This window comes from Gigantopelta aegis, chromosome 14, assembly GCF_016097555.1.
Source record: "Gigantopelta aegis isolate Gae_Host chromosome 14, Gae_host_genome, whole genome shotgun sequence".
In the NCBI taxonomy this organism is placed as follows: domain Eukaryota; kingdom Metazoa; phylum Mollusca; class Gastropoda; order Neomphalida; family Peltospiridae; genus Gigantopelta; species Gigantopelta aegis.
Window position 1 is genome coordinate 55770798 of NC_054712.1, and position 19848 is coordinate 55790645.

The following is a 19848-nucleotide window of genomic DNA, read 5'->3' on the forward strand; positions in this document are numbered from 1 at the left end:
TCAATTGTAAAAAGGATAGAATGATGGGGGGGGGGGGGGGGGGGGGGGGGGGGGGGAAAGTGAAATTTGCTATCATATCTCACGAGTCGCGCTTGTACGACGAGTGTGATATGATGGAAAACGTCACAAGATGAGATATAAATCATATTTGACAAAAAACATTACATTTTCTATTTACTATATAACCTTTGGCCATTTACCTTTATTTTTAAAATGCCAGCAGCAAAATAGTTCCGGCTTTCTTACAATGAAGATAACACTTTCTACAGTGACGATAACACATTTTAGAGTGAAATAGTGAAATGTTCACTCTAAAATGAGTTATCGTCACTGAGTGACTGACAACACTTTTATTTCACTGATATTTTAAGATATTTCACTAAATGTTATATAATAAATATTAAAATTAACTCGCCGATTTTATTCAGTCTGGTTACAGAAAACGATATATTTTTAACAGCTAGCCTGAATGTGCTAAAACTTGAATTCACACGATTTGACCCGGGTCAGGCCGTCTGCCACATTAAGATAACCACGAGGTTATTGGGAAGCAGACTAGAAGACACCAGCTAATCCTTTCCTCTCCCTGTGTCTTTATCTCTTTTTTACGAAACAAAATCTCCAAATCGTGCCGCTCGTGCAAAGAATGGACATCCGGTTCTGCATGTTGGGTAGCAGACGACTTGGCACTGATTGGTCAGCGGTTTTGTTTGCAGAAGGAAGTTCTTCCACTTACTTTGATATACAACACTGGCAGTGTATTGATCCGGTTTGGCCATGCTGAATCACGGTTAAAAGCTTTGCTTGTTAAGCACACTTCGCCGGGTGCCGTGTATTAAATTGGCCAGGTCTCAGCGACAGTCCAGAAGAAAACGTATGAAAGAAAATGTATCAATGAAGTCGGCAGCACGTGAAATAAGTGTGAGTATGGTGAAAGAGTTATCGTTAGTAGTACACAAAACAACTCCGTACTTACCCAGGCGTAAACAGAGATCTACTTTTAGGCTTACAGAAAAGGATTATCCTACACGCTAAATCCCTTGCTACTAAGCACAAAGAGTAACCTATGTGTCAGATGTATTTCCGTCTTTAATTTTCCCGTGAGCCCATAGCCATAGGGCTATTTATCGTTCTAGCACCAGTGCGAAATGACTGGTATATCGAAGGCCGTGATATGTGCTGTCCTGTCTGTGGGATAGTTCATATAAAAGATCCCTTGTTGCTAATGGAACAATGTAGCGGGTTTCCTCTCTGAGACTATATGTCAAAACTACCAAATAGTACACATGCAATAGAAAGAAAGAAAGAAATGTTTTATTTAACGACGCACTCAACACATTATTTTACGGTTATATGGCGTCAGACATATGGTTAAGGACCACACAGATTATGAGAGGAAACCCGCTGTCGCCACTACATGGGCTACTCTTCCGATTAGCAGCAAGGGATCTTTTATTTGCGCTTCCCACAGGCAGGATAGTACAAACCATGGCCTTTGTTGAACCAGTTATAGATCAGTGGTCGGTGCAAGTGGTTTACACCTACCCATTGAGCCTTACGGAGCACTCACTCAGGGTTTGGAGTCGGTATCTGGATTAAAAAGCCCATGCCTCGACTGGGGTCTGAACCCAGTACTTACCAGCCTGTAGACCGATGGCCTACCACGACGCCACCGAGGCCGGTGACATGCAATAGCCGATGATTAATAAATCAATGTGCTGTAGTGGTGTAAAAGCAAAACAAATTCTTATCCAGGTTCAGATATGACGCACTTAATATTAATTAATTTTCTAGTGAACAACGTGCTACTTCTAATAAATTTGTAAAAATTAATTTATAAAGCCCCCATTTACAAACAATACTTTTTTTTAAATATGCATGTCCCGTTTCAGATCCGGGACGAGCGCCCCAATTTTCTACTCCTGTCACGGGGATTCTATAATTCCCGTAACTGAATAAACACGATTATCCAAATCTCTCTCCTAACTGTATATCTATTAGATCTCTCTGTAACAGGCTGTTAAACCCTAGTATGGCTCGTCTCTAGGTATGATCAGAGATACGATCTTATATAAAGTATATATATTTATAGCACGTTTAGCTCACTAGAAACACAACAAAACACAATACACTTTGGAATCTGTATTATCCTACGCTGACAAATGTACAGCCGTAGTAGTTAATTAATAACAGCAATATTAACAACCCAGAACTGATCACTTAATTAGTTAATCTCTAGGTGTCTAGTTACACAATATGCGAATCACTTCACCGTTACACCACACCCACACGTGTGATAATTGAGAAACGCTTCCAGGAGAAGTAAATTAATAAAGGAATTACAACACCATTCCTAACTGGTTAATTTTTAATTAACCCTTACTACTCGTTCAGTAACGTGTGATAATTTATGAACGCTTCCAGGTGAACTTAATTAATAAAGGAATTACAGCTCTATTCCTAATGGGTTAATTTAATATTACCCCTAACTACTCATTCAGTAACCTTGTAACACAGAATTAATACTGGTACCGATCACAATAAAGACAATAACCTACAGTGTACCTAGGTCGTCTAGGATGACTGGCTAAGCTTTATATTACCAAATACTCATATAATGTTAGAACAAGAAGTCTACGATTTACTTCGTCAGATGACCGAAGACACTGTCTAAAGAATATTGGTATAATACAGTATTAAAATATTTAAAGTCACATCAATCACATCAAGGTTATACACAGAGCAGAAATGATATTTACCAAAGTCCAAACGGACTAACGTTCCCTCGGAGCCTTCCTATTCCTTCTCCTGGTATCTCTAAAACACTAGCTATTTATTATAAATCAGGATTTTGCCTGGGGTTACAAGGCGGTACCTCACGTATCATCTCATATTCCAACTCTACTAGAGTCGGTATTATTTCTCTCTGATCGTCAGACTTACTGACGCCATCGTCGCCAAATCACGGTTGTAAAACCCGCACTCGCAGAGGTATTACGTAACTACTCGCCACATGGCCTCCACAGCTGGACTAAGTGCATATTGGAATGTCCGATCGCGCGAAGTATTACGTAACAAGTTGCCCATCTGGGCTTAAGTGCAATTAAACTGCACACGGCCCTCTAACACAATTAAAATCGCCACAGGCGAAAACAAATTTAAGAGCATGTTCCGTCACACATCCCCACCTCAAAAAGGATATTTCCTCTACTCTAGGAATAGGGAAATATACTACATTAAAACAAAAAGGTGCGTTAACCGACGCATACGGGCATTTATAACACATGTAATAATAAGGTGACTACCAGTAATCACACTGAGTCTCCGAGTCCCTGGTATACAAATAAAATATATATAAACAAAACAGAAATCAAGAATGTCAACACATATCATAACGTTCAACTTCGGGACAGGGCATCAGCGATTACATTGGATGTGCCCTTGATATGTTCAATGGTAATTGGGTATTCTTGCAGAAGAAGACTCCATCTCAAAACTCTCTGGTTGGAGGCTTTCATTAGGATGGTCCAGTCCGTCTTCGTCTTCTGGGAACAGCACAGCTCCAGCACCCACGTCACTGGCATCCACAGCTAGCTTGAACGGCATTCGGTAGTCTGGTGCTGCCATCACGGGAGACGAGTAGCGCCTCTGCTTGAGACGGTTGAATGACTTCTCGCATTCACCTGACCAATGGAACTTCGTTTCCTTCTTTTTCAGCGTCGCACGTTTTCCAGGTTTTCTCCGATAGGCATGCTGTCGAATCTGTGTAGCGTTGGGTTCCAAGCGCACATCTTGGCTTAAGGTGTTGGTAACCGTTGGAAGGTTCTGACAAATGGAAACATTGTCTTGTTTCAACGTAGTCAACTTTGCTCGCTGAGGGTTCAAGTCTGCTAGAATCTGGCCGTTGGCCAACTTGACCTCTGCAGTCTTGACGTCATCACAGGAAATTGAGTGTCTCTCAATTTGGACCGGTCTCTCTGGAACTATCGGCAGTCTGTCAAAATAACCTTTTAGCAAATTGATGTGACAATACCTACTTTTCCTAACCCTATCAGGAGTGTTTATCACATACCCTGTCTCATTAACTCGTTTGTGCACAACATAGGGCCCGAAATACCTGTTCTGCACAGAACCCCGTTTAATGGGAAGGTACAGCAGCACCTTATCCCCTGGTTTAAATTCCCGACTCTTAGCCTTCCTATCAAACACTGATTTTATTTTGCTCTGAGCATGGCTCAGTTGCTTCCTAGCTAGTTCGGTCGCCGGCAACCTCCCATCTCTAACTCTCTTATTTATTAATACTCCCTTATCCACAGTTAACAAGGTAGTGCGAACTGCCAAAAAATTTGGATCAGCCCCCTGCTCTAGAATTAACTCTTGTCTATTACAAGGTAAATCCCCTGTATCAAACACAACTGGTTCAATTCCCCTCTGCGGGAGATCAACAGGTTCCACCACATTTAATTTGTCAGTTGACTTATCTACCATTTTACTGATAACCTCATCCACTCCAATTTCATGGCTCACACACGTATCAGACAAATCACAAATATCCTCTAGGTCCCGTGCTAACCTACTGGCCATAGCCCTAGTCTTTACACACGCAGGATAACTAATCTCATCAACCTCACACTCTTTTATTGGTAACGTGCTGTCTTTAATTAACAGTTGGTCACATTTCGGCTGACAACACTGACTAGTCAAATCATTTCCCAACAAAACTCCTATGTTTTCAACAGGCAAGTCCTTCACAACACCCATAATGACTGGTCCCGTCACAAACTTCGAACACAAGAAAACCTTATGTAACCGGACAACCATTTGTTCTCCAGTAACCGAGCTTAAAGCCAAACTATGTCCTGTATCTGAATTTTCAATACCAGCTAAACACTTTTGCGTTATCAGACTCTGACTACACCCGGTATCTCTATAGATTGATATTGCCTTAGGACACAACTCTTGTTTCACATCACAAACCATACCAGTGGACACATACGGATTTACTTTCTCTGCCATGGGACTAACCATTAACTCTCTCGCTAACGGAGCTGACCTCACTAAACCGACCACTTGCACATTATCGCGTTTCCTTTTAAAACAGTCCCCGATAAGATGGTTATCCTTTTTACAGTAACTGCACTGTGGACGAAAAGTTCGTGCATTGGCTCATAATGCAGGTCTATCCTTACTTTGCCCACCAGGTGCATTCCTTGCCTGACTAGCTGACCAACTAGATGACTCTCCCCGATAGTTACTTTCCCGGGAAAAACCTGGCTGAAATTTCTTCTTATCACCCTGTTGTAAAGAGCTACCCGGTACTGCCTGAGCTTTGTGTATTAACACGTAATCATCTGCCACTATGCCTGCCTCCTCTATCTTTTTGACATCACGATCCTCTAAATGAATACGTAAGCTAACAGGTAATCCATTTTTAATGTCCTGTAAGATCAACAACTCCCGTAACTCGGTATACCTGATGAGAAACAACCCATTTATCAAACATCCCTGCCTTCTTAGCCACAAACTCACTATAAGACTGACCCTGCGTTTTTCTCAACTCGCTATACCGTAAACGATAATCCTCAGGTCGTAATTCATAAGCCCTCAACACTGCAGCCTTAACTAAGTCGTACTGACTTGCTCGCTCATCACTCATTGAATTATAAGCTATACTAGCCTTCCCCTTAAACTTAGACACGGCTAACAATGTCCACTTAGACTCCGGCCAATTTAGCTGCTTAGCGGCCCGTTCAAAAAGTTGGAAGAACATGTCTACCTCCTGATCGTCAAATACAGGCACTGATCTATAAGCCTCCGACATGTTAAAACCATTTCCTGCCTCACGTCTAACTTCTTCAGTATTCAACTTTAACTCATGTTCCACTTTTAATTTTTCTAACTGGAATTCTCTATTCCTTTCTTCTTTCTCTCTATCCCTATCTTCTCTTTCTCTCTCTCTATCCCTCTCTACTCTCTCTCTCTCCCTTTCTCTATCCCTCTCTCTATCTTCCCTATCCCTCTCTTCTCTTTCTCTCTCTCTACCTTCTTTTTTTCTCTCTCTCTCTCTATCCCTCTCTCTATCTCTCTCTTCTCTCTCTCTATCTAATGCACGTTCCTCTCTTTCGTACTCAAGCTTTTTAAAAGCTAATTGTTGTTCCATACTTAACTCATTTATTTCTATCTCTGGAACAATCTCACTGTCTTCCATAGCAGGCCTATCACCAAAAACTTCCTGGATAATAATTGTCTTTATATCACCTAAGGTTTTAGCTGATGTTAAATCAATTTCTCGCTCACCCGCGATTTCAACTAACTCGGCCTCACGTGCTCGCTTAATCTCCACTACACTGAGCGTAGGCCTATCCAGCAAATTCTTATCCATGTTTAGATATGACGCACTTATTATTAATTAATTTTCTAGTGAACAACGTTGCTACTTCTAGTTAATTTGTAAAATTAATTTATAAAGCCCCCATTTACAAACAATACTTTTTTAAATATGCATGTCCCGTTTCAGATCCGGGACGAGCGCCCCAATTTTCTACTCCTGTCACGGGGATTCTATAATTCCCGTAACTGAATAAAACACGATTATCAAAATATCTCTCCTAACTGTATATCTATTAGATCTCTCTGTAACAGGCTGTTAAACCCTAGTATGGCTCGTCTCTAGGTATGATCAGAGATACGATCTTATATAAAGTATATATATTTATAGCACGTTTAGCTCACTAGAAACACAACAAAACACAATACACTTTGGAATCTGTATTATCCTACGCTGACAAATGTACAGCCGTAGTAGTTAATTAATAACAGCAATAATAACAACCCAGAACTGATCACTTAATTAGTTAATCTCTAGGTGTCTAGTTACACAATATGCGAATCACTTCACCGTTACACCACACCCACACGTGTGATAATTGAGAAACATTCCAATATGCACTTAGTCCAGCTGTGGAGGCCATGTGGCGAGTAGTTACGTAATACCTCTGCGAGTGCGGGTTTTACAACCGTCAGTGCAGATGAATGCGCGTCATTAACCGTCTCAACAGATGCTCTCCTCGTCTCCCTGAGGCGACGATGGCGTCAGTAAGTCTGACGATCAGAGAGAAATATACCGACTCTAGTAGAGTTGGAATATCAGATGATAGGGGGAGGTACCGCCTTGTACCCCCAGGCGTATTCTGATTTATAATAAATAGCTAGGATTTAGAGATATCTAGGAAAACGAGAAAAGGACGGCTCCCAGGGAATGTTAGTCCGTTTGGACTTTGGTAAATATTATTTCTGCTCTGTGTATAACCTTGATGTGATTGATGTGACTTTAAATATTTTGATACTGTATTATACAAATATTCTTTAGACAGTGTCTTCGGTCATCTGACGAAGTAAATCGTAGACTTCTTGTTCTAACATTATATGAGTATTTGGTAATATAAAGCTTAGCCAGTCATCGTAGACGACCTAGGTACACTGTAGGTTATTGTCTTTATTGTGATCGGTACCAGTATTAATTCTGTGTCACAAGGTTACTGAATGAGTAGTTAGGGTTAATTAAAAATTAACCCGTTAGGAATAGAGCTGTAATTCCTTTATTAATTAAGTTCCCCTGGAAGCGTTCCTAAATTATGACACGTTACTGAACGAGTAGTAAGGGTTAATTAAAAATTAACCAGTTAGGAATGGTGTTGTAATTCCTTTATTAATTAACTTCTCCTGGAAGCGTTTCTCAATTATCACACGTGTGGGTGTGGTGTAACGGTGAAGTGAATCGCATATTGTGTAACTAGACACCTAGAGATTAACTAATTAAGTGATCAGTTCTGGGTTGTTATTATTGCTGTTATTAATTAACTACTACGGCTGTACATTTGTCAGCGTAGGATAATACAGATTCCAAAGTGTATTGTGTTTTGTTGTGTTTCTAGTGAGCTAAACGTGCTATAATAATATATACTTTATATAAGATCGTATCTCTGATCATACCTAGAGACGAGCCATACTAGGGTTTAACAGCCTGTTACAGAGAGATCTAATAGATATACAGTTAGGAGAGAGATTTGGATAATCGTGTTTATTCAGTTACGGGAATTATAGAATCCCCGTGACACTATTAATGGAAAAATATAGCCGATGATTGATAAATCAACGTTCTCTAGTGGTGTCCTTAAGCAAACGTTTCAAACATAACGTTTTAAACAAAAATTCACTTCCATTCATTTTGAAACGAGTTAAAAATTTTTTTAAATATTACAAAAAGTTGTTTAAAGATTGTTTGGTTAACGACACCACTAGCCCACATTGATTTATTAATCATCGGCTATTGGATGTAATTTGTAATTTTGACATACAGTCTTAGAAAGAAAACCCGCTACATTTTCCCATTAGTAGCAAGAGATCTTTTATATAGCACATACCACGGTCTTTGATATACTAGTTGTGGTGCACTGACTAGAACGAGAAATAGCCCGATGGGCCAACCGACGGAGATCGATCCTAGACCGACCGCGCATCAGACGAGAACATTACCACTAAGCTACTTCCCGCCCCTTGATTGCAATAGAGGACGAGATCTAGTGTAGTTGTAAATCTGTTGTCGAACCCCCTTTGTCGACCTATTATTTGATTGTCGCGGTGCACTGGCTGGAACGAGAAATAACCCACTAGGACCATCAACGGGGATCGATCCAAGACCGACCGCGCATGAAGCGGGCGTTTACCAGTGGGTTAGGTCCCGCCCCTGAAAGATTACACGTAGCACATATGTGAGCACTGATTTGGTGACATGCTGTCTGATATTTGCGGTTATACTACGTGATACACAAACTACGTAAATGAATCGGCCACGGAGAACTGATGTCGAAAGATCGGTTCCTAAGGGACTGGAGAGAAGGCGGTTAATAGGTGTTTAAGATAATTGCAACACTTGGGTTCCGTGCGCTCGCTAGAAACTTGACTGGTGGCATCGTCTTATCAGATATCTATGTAACGTTAGGGACGGAACATAGCCCAGTGGTAAAGCGTTCGCTTGATGCGCAGTCGATCTAGGATCGAACCTCGTCGATGAACCCATTGGGCTATTTCTCGTTCCAGCCAGTGCTCCACAAATGGTGTAACAAAGGCCGTGGTATGTACTATCCTAAAAGATCCTTTGCTGCTAATCGAAAAGAGTAGTCCAAGAAGGACAGGACGTACTTATCCAAGTGACCCAATCAGACGAGAACAAACAATGATATTCAGACTGAGGACAGGGCACTGCAGACTCGGTGCACATCTCTACAAACTCAAAGTGGTAACAACACCTCAGTGCCACTGTAATACTGAACCCCAAACTCCAGAGCATGTACTGCAAAGATGTCTAACATATGACAGCATCAGAGAAAACATCTGGCTACAACTCAGAACAATTGGAGAAAAACTTTGGGGTGAAAGAGACGACCTGCTGCTGACTGTGGAGTTCATGGAGGCGGTAAAACTCACGGTTTGAATTCAAGGAGCATAAAGAAACTGAACGCAGAAGAAGAAGAAGAAAAGAGTAGCCCATGAAGTGGCGACAGCGGGTTTCCTCTCTCAATATCTGTTTGGTCCTTAACCATATGTCTGACGCCATATAACCGTAAATAAAATGTGTTGAGTGCGTCGTTAAATAAAACATTTCCTTCCTTCCATATAACGTTAGGCGCAAAAATCGGTCTAGCGAGCAAGTGCGATTGTTCACCCTCCTGAACACATACCCGTTGTATAAGCTCAGCGATATTAATAAACACTTTCAAAAATAATGCTTGGCACACACCTACGCGCCGGTGTTTATCGGTAGGTGTGTGCGGGGCAAAGACGCGACAGTCGCGTCTAATCTCCAATTTTGTCTCGATTAGACTATCATGTCGGCTGGTGTGTGCTGGTGCACATGTTTAGACTACTGCCGACGCGACAGTCAAGTTGGCGTTAATCGGTGCGCCAAGCATAAAACGTCATATCACTAAGGCAAACCATGACTATTATTCTTCCGACGCATAGTGTAGTTTATCTCAATATCGACCATTTCATAGGCGTACGGGATCCCATTTTCGTAGGGGGTGAGGCTGGCTTTTGGCCGAATTAAAAAAAAGGGCCGAATCTGGACAACAACATTTATTCTTATTAGTATCACTACCAAACAGTTATATAGAGCTACAAACGAACCACTGCGCAGTTTTACATGGATTACAACTAATATTGACGGTACAATGATGGAAATGCATGGCAAAAAGGTCTCAGTTTAGCACATTTTGCCCGAATATCTGCATCATTTTCGCTCGAATTAGAGGTTTTAATCCAGGCTTAGGGATGTTGTTCTTTTTGCAGCAACCCCCCCCCCCCCTTCCCCCCGCCACCCTGTCTCGTACGCTTATGGTCCATTTAGTAATGCATACCCCGAGTTACTGACTATAGGAGTGTGGTTCTGGCTCTACTCAGTCCGAGTTACTGACTATAGGAGTGTGGTTCTAGCTCTACTCGGTCCGAGTTACTGACTATAGGAGTGTGGTTCTAGCTCTACTCAGTCCGAGTTACTGACTATAGGAGTGTAGTTCTTTCTCTACTCAGTCCGAGTTACTGACTATAGGAGTGTAGTTCTTTCTCTACTCAGTCCGAGTTACTGACTATAGCAGTGTCGTTCTCTCTCTACTCAGTCCAAGTTACTGGCTATAGGAGTGTGGTTCTGGCTCTACTCAGTCCGAGTTACTGACTATAAGAGTGTGGTTTTGGCTCTACTCAGTCCGAGTTACTGACTATAGGAGTGTGGTTCTGGCTCTACTCAGTTCAAGTTACTGACTATAGGAGTGTGGTTCTAGCTCTACTCAGTCCGAGTTACTGACTATAGGAGTGTGGTTCTCTCTCTACTCAGTCCGAGTTACTGACTATAGCAGTGTAGTTCTCTCTCTACTCAGTCCGAGTTACTGACTATAGGAGTGCGGTTCTCTCTCTACTCAGTCCGAGTTACTGACTATAGGAGTGTGGTTCTTTCTCTACTCAGTCACCAACATCCACACGCTACTACATGTAATACTAAACAAAGAAAACCTTACTTGATTTGTTTAGGTATTCATCCGCAAATTTAATGGCGGCAAGTATAAAGAGAAAGTCTGCTTAGAATGCTCTATTTTAATTCGTTTATAAATTGCTTTAAGCTACATATATACACACAATTCAATATATAATGTGCGCGTACAACAGGTGACAATACGTTATGATTAAAGGGCCGTATCTAGGATGTTTTGTTGGGTGGTGGTGTGTGTGTGTGTGTGTGTGTGTGTGTGTGTGTGTGTGTGTGTGTGTGTGTGTGTGTGTGCAACCGAGTAGTTAATAGTCTAAAACTCCTTGAACGGCTAAGAAGAGAATTTTCTTTAAGTTTCTATAATACTTTCCTGATTTTTTCCTTGCCCCTTCCCCCAGCTAGCTACGACCCTCGATTATGAAACAAAACGTCGGATTTTCTAGTGAAGTGTATGCTTTGCCAGATAACGTCAAGGCATGTGAACAGAATCTGTTGTCCCCGAGTCTGACATCCACGAGTAAAGGGCGACTATGTATAAAACAGATACTAAACACGTATCCACGTAGTAATATATAGTTGTCATGGTATACCCGTTAAGAGTTCCTGCAATAAACTCGAGGCGCTGTAATAAAAGTCCCGAACTAAATACATTGTGTTTTTGATTGCTCGTAAACTATTATTATTGCATGCCACTGATTGATCTGACTGGCAGGTTGCCGACTAAATAGAAAGAAAGAAATGTTATATTTAACGACGCTGTCGCCACTTCATGGGCTACTGTTTTTCGATTACCAGCAAGGGCTCTTTTATATGTACCATCCCATAGACAGGATAGTACATAACACGGCCTTTGGTATACCAGTCTTGGTGCACTGGCTAGAACGAGAAATAGCCCAATGGGCCCACCGACGGGGATCGATCCCAGACCGACCGCGCATCGAGCGAGCGCTTTACCACTGGACTACGTCCCGTCCCCCCCCCCCCCTCGCCCCGACTAAGTAGAGACTATGTTAAGGAATAGATGGCAGACGCCAGATTACCTATTCACTATTTCTTATTGTACATATAAAGATTGTAGCATTGTAACAATACTTTCCTGACTGTAAAGAGATGTTTCAAAACGCATCCAAATACAACGGGCAAAGGCTACATATTGCTAGTTACGCATCCAAATACAACGGGCAAAGGCTACATATTGCTAGTTACGCATCCAAATACAACGGGCAAAGGCTACATATTGCTAGTTACGTGTGCAAATACAACGGGCAAAGGCTACATATTGCTAGTTACGTGTGCAAATACAACGGGCAAAGGCTACATATTGCTAGTTACGCATCCAAATACAACGGGCAAAGGCTACATATTGCTAGTTACGCATCCAAATACAACGGGCAAAGGCTACATATTGCTAGTTACGTGTGCAAATACAACGGGCAAAGGCTACATATTGCTAGTTACGCATCCAAATACAACGGGCAAAGGCTACATATTGCTAGTTACGCATCCAAATACAACGGGCAAAGGCTACATATTGCTAGTTACGTGTGCAAATACAACGGGCAAAGGCTACATATTGCTAGTTACGTGTGCAAATACAACGGGCAAAGGCTACATATTGCTAGTTACGCATCCAAATACAACGGGCAAAGGCTACATATTGCTAGTTACGCATCCAAATACAACGGGCAAAGGCTACACATTGCTAGTTACGTGTGCAAATACAACGGGCAAAGGATACATATTGCTAGTTACGCATCCAAATACAACGGGCAAAGGCTACATATTGCTAGTTACGCATCCAAATACAACGGGCAAAGGCTACATATTGCTAGTTACGCATCCAAATACAACGGGCAAAGGCTACATATTGCTAGTTACGCATCAAAATACAACGGGCAAAGGCTACATATTGCTAGTTACGTGTGCAAATACAACGGGCAAAGGCTACATATTGCTAGTTACGTGTGCAAATACAACGGGCAAAGGCTACATATTGCTAGTTACGTGTGCAAATACAACGGGCAAAGGCTACATATTGCTAGTTACGCATCCAAATACAACGGGCAAAGGCTACATATTGCTAGTTACGCATCCAAATACAACGGGCAAAGGCTACATATTGCTAGTTACGCATCCAAATACAACGGGCAAAGGCTACATATTGCTAGTTACGCATCCAAATACAACGGGCAAAGGCTACATATTGCTAGTTACGTGTGCAAATACAACGGGCAAAGGCTACATATTGCTAGTTACGCATCCAAATACAACGGGCAAAGGCTACATATTGCTAGTTACGCATCCAAATACAACGGGCAAAGGCTACATATTGCTAGTTACGCATCCAAATACAACGGGCAAAGGCTACATATTGCTAGTTACGCATCCAAATACAACGGGCAAAGGCTACATATTGCTAGTTACGTGTGCAAATACAACGGGCAAAGGCTACATATTGCTAGTTACGTGTGCAAATACAACGGGCAAAGGCTACATATTGCTAGTTACGCATCCAAATACAACGGGCAAAGGCTACATATTGCTAGTTACGTGTGCAAATACAGAATATGTACATGTAAAAAAAAAAAAAACCTAGTGGGTTTGGTTTAACAAATATAATCATTTCCAAATAAAACAACATTATTTTCATTTGCTGAGTGTTACTTAAACCGAACCTAACACGTTTACCAAACCCATGTCGAGTCCTGCCAGGCACAAATTACTTCCCGCGTTAAACTTGTTTACAATCACACAACATAACGTGATTCCGAGATAGAAAGAGTTAATCTCAATCTCAGGGATAATTCTGTTTCAAAGACATTTTGCCAGTGTTTTAATGATCGCGGAGGCTGGATGTCTCCCTGCGTACCACGGTGAGGGAAATGATTTGCAATATTTTTAGCCGAGAGATCCCAGACGCATGTTGTTTACATGACCATCCAGACAACCATTGCTAATATAATATGCTTCTTGAGTGGACACGTGTAGAATTGATCGAGCACTCGTATTTGCCATTGTGCACGACTCGCTCTAATTTGATAGCCGGCCATTTTGTCATAGTCTCGATCCCCGGCGGCCGATGACAGTAAAAGTTTGATTAAGAAGTGCAATCACTCCGCTTCCTAGAAAATCGTCTTACGTCAGCCTTGTTCTGATGACGACGGCACAATAGACTGGTGCGGTTTGAAAGCCGAAAACCAGTCTACAACTATTTTGCGATTCTGCCAGATGTAGAATTGTCCTCGGGATGTTGCCTCAGCAACAAATTATTGCCACTTAAGAGGCAGTTTATTTGCGGCAGCCAGAGGGCGAATTGTGAAACCTTGACAGCGTGGGCAAATTAATGCGATTGAAAGTGTACCTCTAAATACTCAGACCTTTCGATCAAGAACTCTTCAGAAATTCCAAGCGTCTATTAAATTTCTAAAGGAATTTGATGGATTATTTTAAAATGACCAGTTTTTTGTTGTTGACTCTTATCTAATTGAGAATAATTCTACAGTAAAACACGGGATAGCAGTGTCTTGGCAAACACGACTGGTGTAAAGCTGGGTAGAGGGTCATTTGCTGCAGGTTTTCTGTACGGAAATTACTTTGCAGACGTAGATGATATTGCAGTGTGCCAGTGGGTCATGGTAAAGAAAGGACTTGATTTAGGATCTTAAAATTGTAGTCTCGTTTGTTATTAAATAATGCTAAAAAGAGAGGAAACCCCCCAACCCCCCAACAAACCCCCCCCCCACACACACACCACCACCACCACCAAGAACAACAACAAAAAAGAAGAAAAGAATTTATTAATATTGAACGATGCACAACCCATTTTAAATAAGGTTATAAAGCATAAAGCGTCAGGCACATGGTTAAGGAACACAGAGATAATTAAACAGGAAGCCCGCTGTCGCCGCGCAATGGGCTACCTTTTTCGATTATTTTTTTTCTCGTTCGAACCAGTGCACCACCAGTGGACAAAGGCCGTGTTATGTGCTTAACTGACTGTGAGAAAGTGCATATAAAAGATCCCTTGCTGCATTAGGAAAGATTTAGCGGGTTTCCTCTGATGACTACGAATCAGAATTACCAAATGTTTGACATCCAATAGGTGATGATTAATTTATCAATGTGCTCCAGTGGTGTCGTTAAATAAAACACACTTTCTTTCTTTCTTTTTTCGATTAGCAGCAAGGGATCTTTTATATGCAACAACACACAGGCAGGATAGTACATACCAAGATCCTTTGTACACCAATAAGCCCTAGACCGACTGCGTATCAAGCGAGCGCTTTACTACTGGGCAACGTCCCGCCCCCTGCTTATTAACAGACCAGGAGCCTATACCGCACAAGAAAGCATTGCTAATGTAACTATAGACCAGGAGCCTATACCGCACAAGAAAGCATTGCTAATGTAACTATAGACCAGGAGCCTATACCGCACAAGAAAACATTGCTAATGTAACTCAATCTTCTATATCGTCTTTGGCAGTGGCAGTCCACCTATGGACAAAACACATGGCAGTGCATTATGGTAGCAGTCACGACCTTGTTAAAACGTCCCTTTGATTCTTGTTTGTGTAGAGATCGAATTTATTTTTATTGTGGTAACAGTTTTGTCGTTTATATGTATTAAACTATTTCTTGTCAATATAGACACTGCATCTGACCTTCTTGTGGTGTATGAGAATTGAGAATCATTCATTCATTCATTCATTCATTCATTCATTCATTCATTTGTGTTTTTATCCCATTATGGTGCAAGTACGCTGTCCTCACAACACATCAGCTACCCTGACTATTCAGAACAGAGATTAATGGTGAGTAGTTGGTGGTTAGTAGAGAGAAGTCTGTGCACTGGCCAAACACATTCCAATGAGTCGCTAAATCTGAAGACAAAACAACAACAAACAAACAAACAAACAACAAACAATAAAAAAAAACCAAACAACATAAAACAGCATCAACAAAACACCCCCCCTCAAAAAAACCCCACCCAAACCCACACCATAAAACAACATATCAACCCCCCCCAACCCCCCCCCCTCTTCCCGCCAATCCCTCCCCCCACAACAAACTAACAAACCCAAATCAACATTTAAAAAATTGTATCTCTGGTCAATGCAGTAAATATGTCACGAACTATAACAAAGAGATTTGTTTTTGCAAGAATCCACGTCAAACCGCGTGGCAACACCCGAGTCACGTTCATGAAAGCGAGTGATCGCAGTCGCTCTATCTCACTAAATTTTATTTTATTATTATTATTTTTTTGCGTCTAACGTTAGACAAATTTGCTGTGATAGAAGACAATGGTACCATTGAAATTGTCCGCCATCGCATGAACTCCTGAACACGCCTTGGGTATCAATCATATTGTTCGCGAACGTTTTAGCATTTATCGCTGTCGTTGAACGTAGACATAATTCAGCGCAATGTAGCCTATAGCAACCCCAATGGAACTCGTGAAAAATGGCTACTTTGACATACGACTCTATCCCGTTCTCTCATTAATTATTTAAATTTGTTATGACCGGCTGACCATATCCGACCGCTCATTTATCGTATGCACTTGGCTGCCAGTGTAAACAGCATTGGTTTGCCTACGCATAATGGACACAAATTATCGCGTAAAATATCGCAGAATGAATTATTAACAACGCTTGGTCGCCTAACTCGTATACCGCCGTATAACCACTGATTGGTCACTTACATACATTATTGAGGTGATTATGACAGATAAATATAATTCACGTCCCATGTTGCCTTCAGCCATGCGTTAGAGATTTGTTTGTGTCCATTAATAAATTATTTAACTGTCCTTTCCTAAAAAAGAAAGAAAGAGATAGTCTGTTAGAGCAATGTTACATTTATAACGAGAAAACATGTATAGATTACACACAGTGCTGCACCTCTCCCCCGAGTCCCCGATCTCCATCCCGACTCATTTTAATTGTATTGTGTATGAACATTAATTAATTTGGGGGTGCTAATTATCATCCTGTTATGCTTACGGCAATTACTAAATGCTCCGAAAAATGCCAATGCTATTATTATAGCGATAAAAATATCTGACTTTCAAAGGAAAACTACATAGTCACAGAGTTAAGTAAGAGTTGTAAACATAAACTGTCCTCTCCTCTATAAAACGTAGGTATAATATATTCCACGGGTTCCGTTCTAACTATTATTTCTACAATTTTGAATTATAAGAAAAATTGTCAGTTGTAAGTTTTGCGTTATCCGCAAATCGAGGTTACTAAATCCACAATGAAAAAAGCTTCAAAATATACATAAAGAATTTTCCTTAGTCTTTACTGCGTGAAAAAAGATACCAAACACACGTAAACGAACGGCTGCTAACAGTAATCGTATAGTTACGATGGTTTGTTAATTTGACCCCAGATCTGTATCCATAAGAAATATGATGTAGTGCTTAAAATGAAACAATTGCTAGTCCAAGGAAAGTCCAAATCCATTGTTGGTTCAAGTTAAGTCCAAATCCATTGTTGCTGGTCCAAGGAAAGTCCATATCCATTGTTGCTAGTCCAAGGAAAGTCCAAATCCACTGTTGCTGGTCCAAGGAAAAGTCCAAATCTATTGTTGCTGGTCAAAGGAAAGTCCAAATCTATTGTTGCTGGTCCAAGGAAAGTCCAAATCCATTGTTGTTGGTTCAAGGAAAGTCCAAATCTATTGTTGCTGGTCCAAGGAAAGTCCAAATCCATTGTTGTTGTTTCAAGGAAAGTCCAAATCTGTTGTTGTTGGTTCAAGGAAAGTCCAAATCTATTGTTGTTGGTTCAAGGAAAGTCCAAATCTATTGTTGTTGGTTCAAGGAAAATCCAAATCTATTGTTGCTGGTCCAAGGAAAGTCCAAATCTAGTGTTGTTGGTCCAAGGAAAGTCCAAATCTATTGTTGCTGGTCAAAGGAAAGTCCAAATCTATTGTTGCTGGTCAAAGAAAAGTCCAAATCTATTGTTGTTGGTTCAAGGAAAAGTACATGTTTTCTTTATACTCAGAGGTAGGAGAGTAGGCGACAATACCCAGATCTCATTCTAAAGATGATTACTTGCTGTGACCTGTCTACGGTTTCAAGGTAATACTTCTCTTTTTCCACTTCATTCTTGCCTTCCAGATGGTATAAAAGTTATTCTGTATGATGGGTGCTTGCTGTGACCTGTCTACGGTTTCAAGGTAATACTTCTCTGTTTCCACTTCATTCTTGCCTTCCAGATGGTATACAAGTTATTCTGTATGATGGGTGCTTGCTGTGACCTGTCTACAGTTTCAAGGTAATACTTCTCTGTTTCCACTTCATTCTTGCCTTCCAGATGGTATAAAAGTTATTCTGTATGATGGGTGCTTGCTGTGACCTGTCTACGGTTTCAAGGTAATACTTCTCTGTTTCCACTTCATTCTTGTCTTCCAAATGGTATAAAAGTTATTCTATATGATGGGTGCTTGCTGTGACCTGTCTACGGTTTCAAGGTAATACTTCTCTTTTTCCACTTCATTCTTGTCTTCCAAATGGTATAAAAGTTATTCTGTATGATGGGTGCTTGCTGTGACCTGTCTACGGTTTCAAGGTAATACTTCTCTTTTTCCACTTCATTCTTGCCTTCCAGATGGTATAAAAGTTATTCTGTATGATGGGTGCTTGCTGTGACCTGTCTAAGGTTTCAAGGTAATACTTCTCTGTTTCCACTTCATTCTTGCCTTCCAGATGGTATAAAAGTTATTCTGTATGATGGGTGCTTGCTGTGACCTGTCTACGGTTTCAAGGTAATACTTCTCTGTTTCCACTTCATTCTTGCCTTCCAGATGGTATAAAAGTTATTCTGTATGATGGGTGCTTGCTGTGACCTGTCTAAGGTTTCAAGGTAATACTTCTCTGTTTCCACTTCATTCTTGCCTTCCAGATGGTATAAAAGTTATTCTGTATGATGGGTGCTTGCTGTGACCTGTCTAAGGTTTCAAGGTAATACTTCTCTGTTTCCACTTCATTCTTGCCTTCCAGATGGTATAAAAGTTATTCTGTATGATGGGTGCTTGCTGTGACCTGTCTACGGTTTCAAGGTAATACTTCTCTGTTTCCACTTCATTCTTGCCTTCCAGATGGTATAAAAGTTATTCTGTATGATGGGTGCTTGCTGTGACCTGTCTAAGGTTTCTAGGTAATACTTCTCTTTTTCCACTTCATTCTTGCCTTCCAGATGGTATAAAAGTTATTCTGTATGATGGGTGCTTGCTGTGACCTGTCTAAGGTTTCAAGGTAATACTTCTCTGTTTCCACTTCATTCTTGCCTTCCAGATGGTATACAAGTTATTCTGTATGATGGGTGCTTGCTGTGACCTGTCTACGGTTTCAAGGTAATACTTCTCTTTTTCCACTTCATTTTTGCCTTCCAGATGGTATAAAAGTTATTCTGTATGATGGGTGCTTGCTGTGACCTGTCTACGGTTTCAAGGTAATACTTCTCTTTTTCCACTTCATTCTTGCCTTCCAGATGGTATAAAAGTTATTCTGTATGATGGGTGCTTGTTGTGACCTGTCTACGGTTTCAAGGTAATACTTCTCTTTTTCCACTTCATTCTTGCCTTCCAGATGGTATAAAAGTTATTCTGTATGATGGGTGCTTGTTTAACCACACCGCAACTCATTTTATACTACTACATATGGCAAACATACATTCTTCATTACAGAATATCATCAACATATATGTTATACGAGCTTTCCCATTGATATATACTAGGTTGGAATGGGATAATAAACCGACGGGTACACAGAGTGCGATCAGTCCTACTTCCTATTCCATG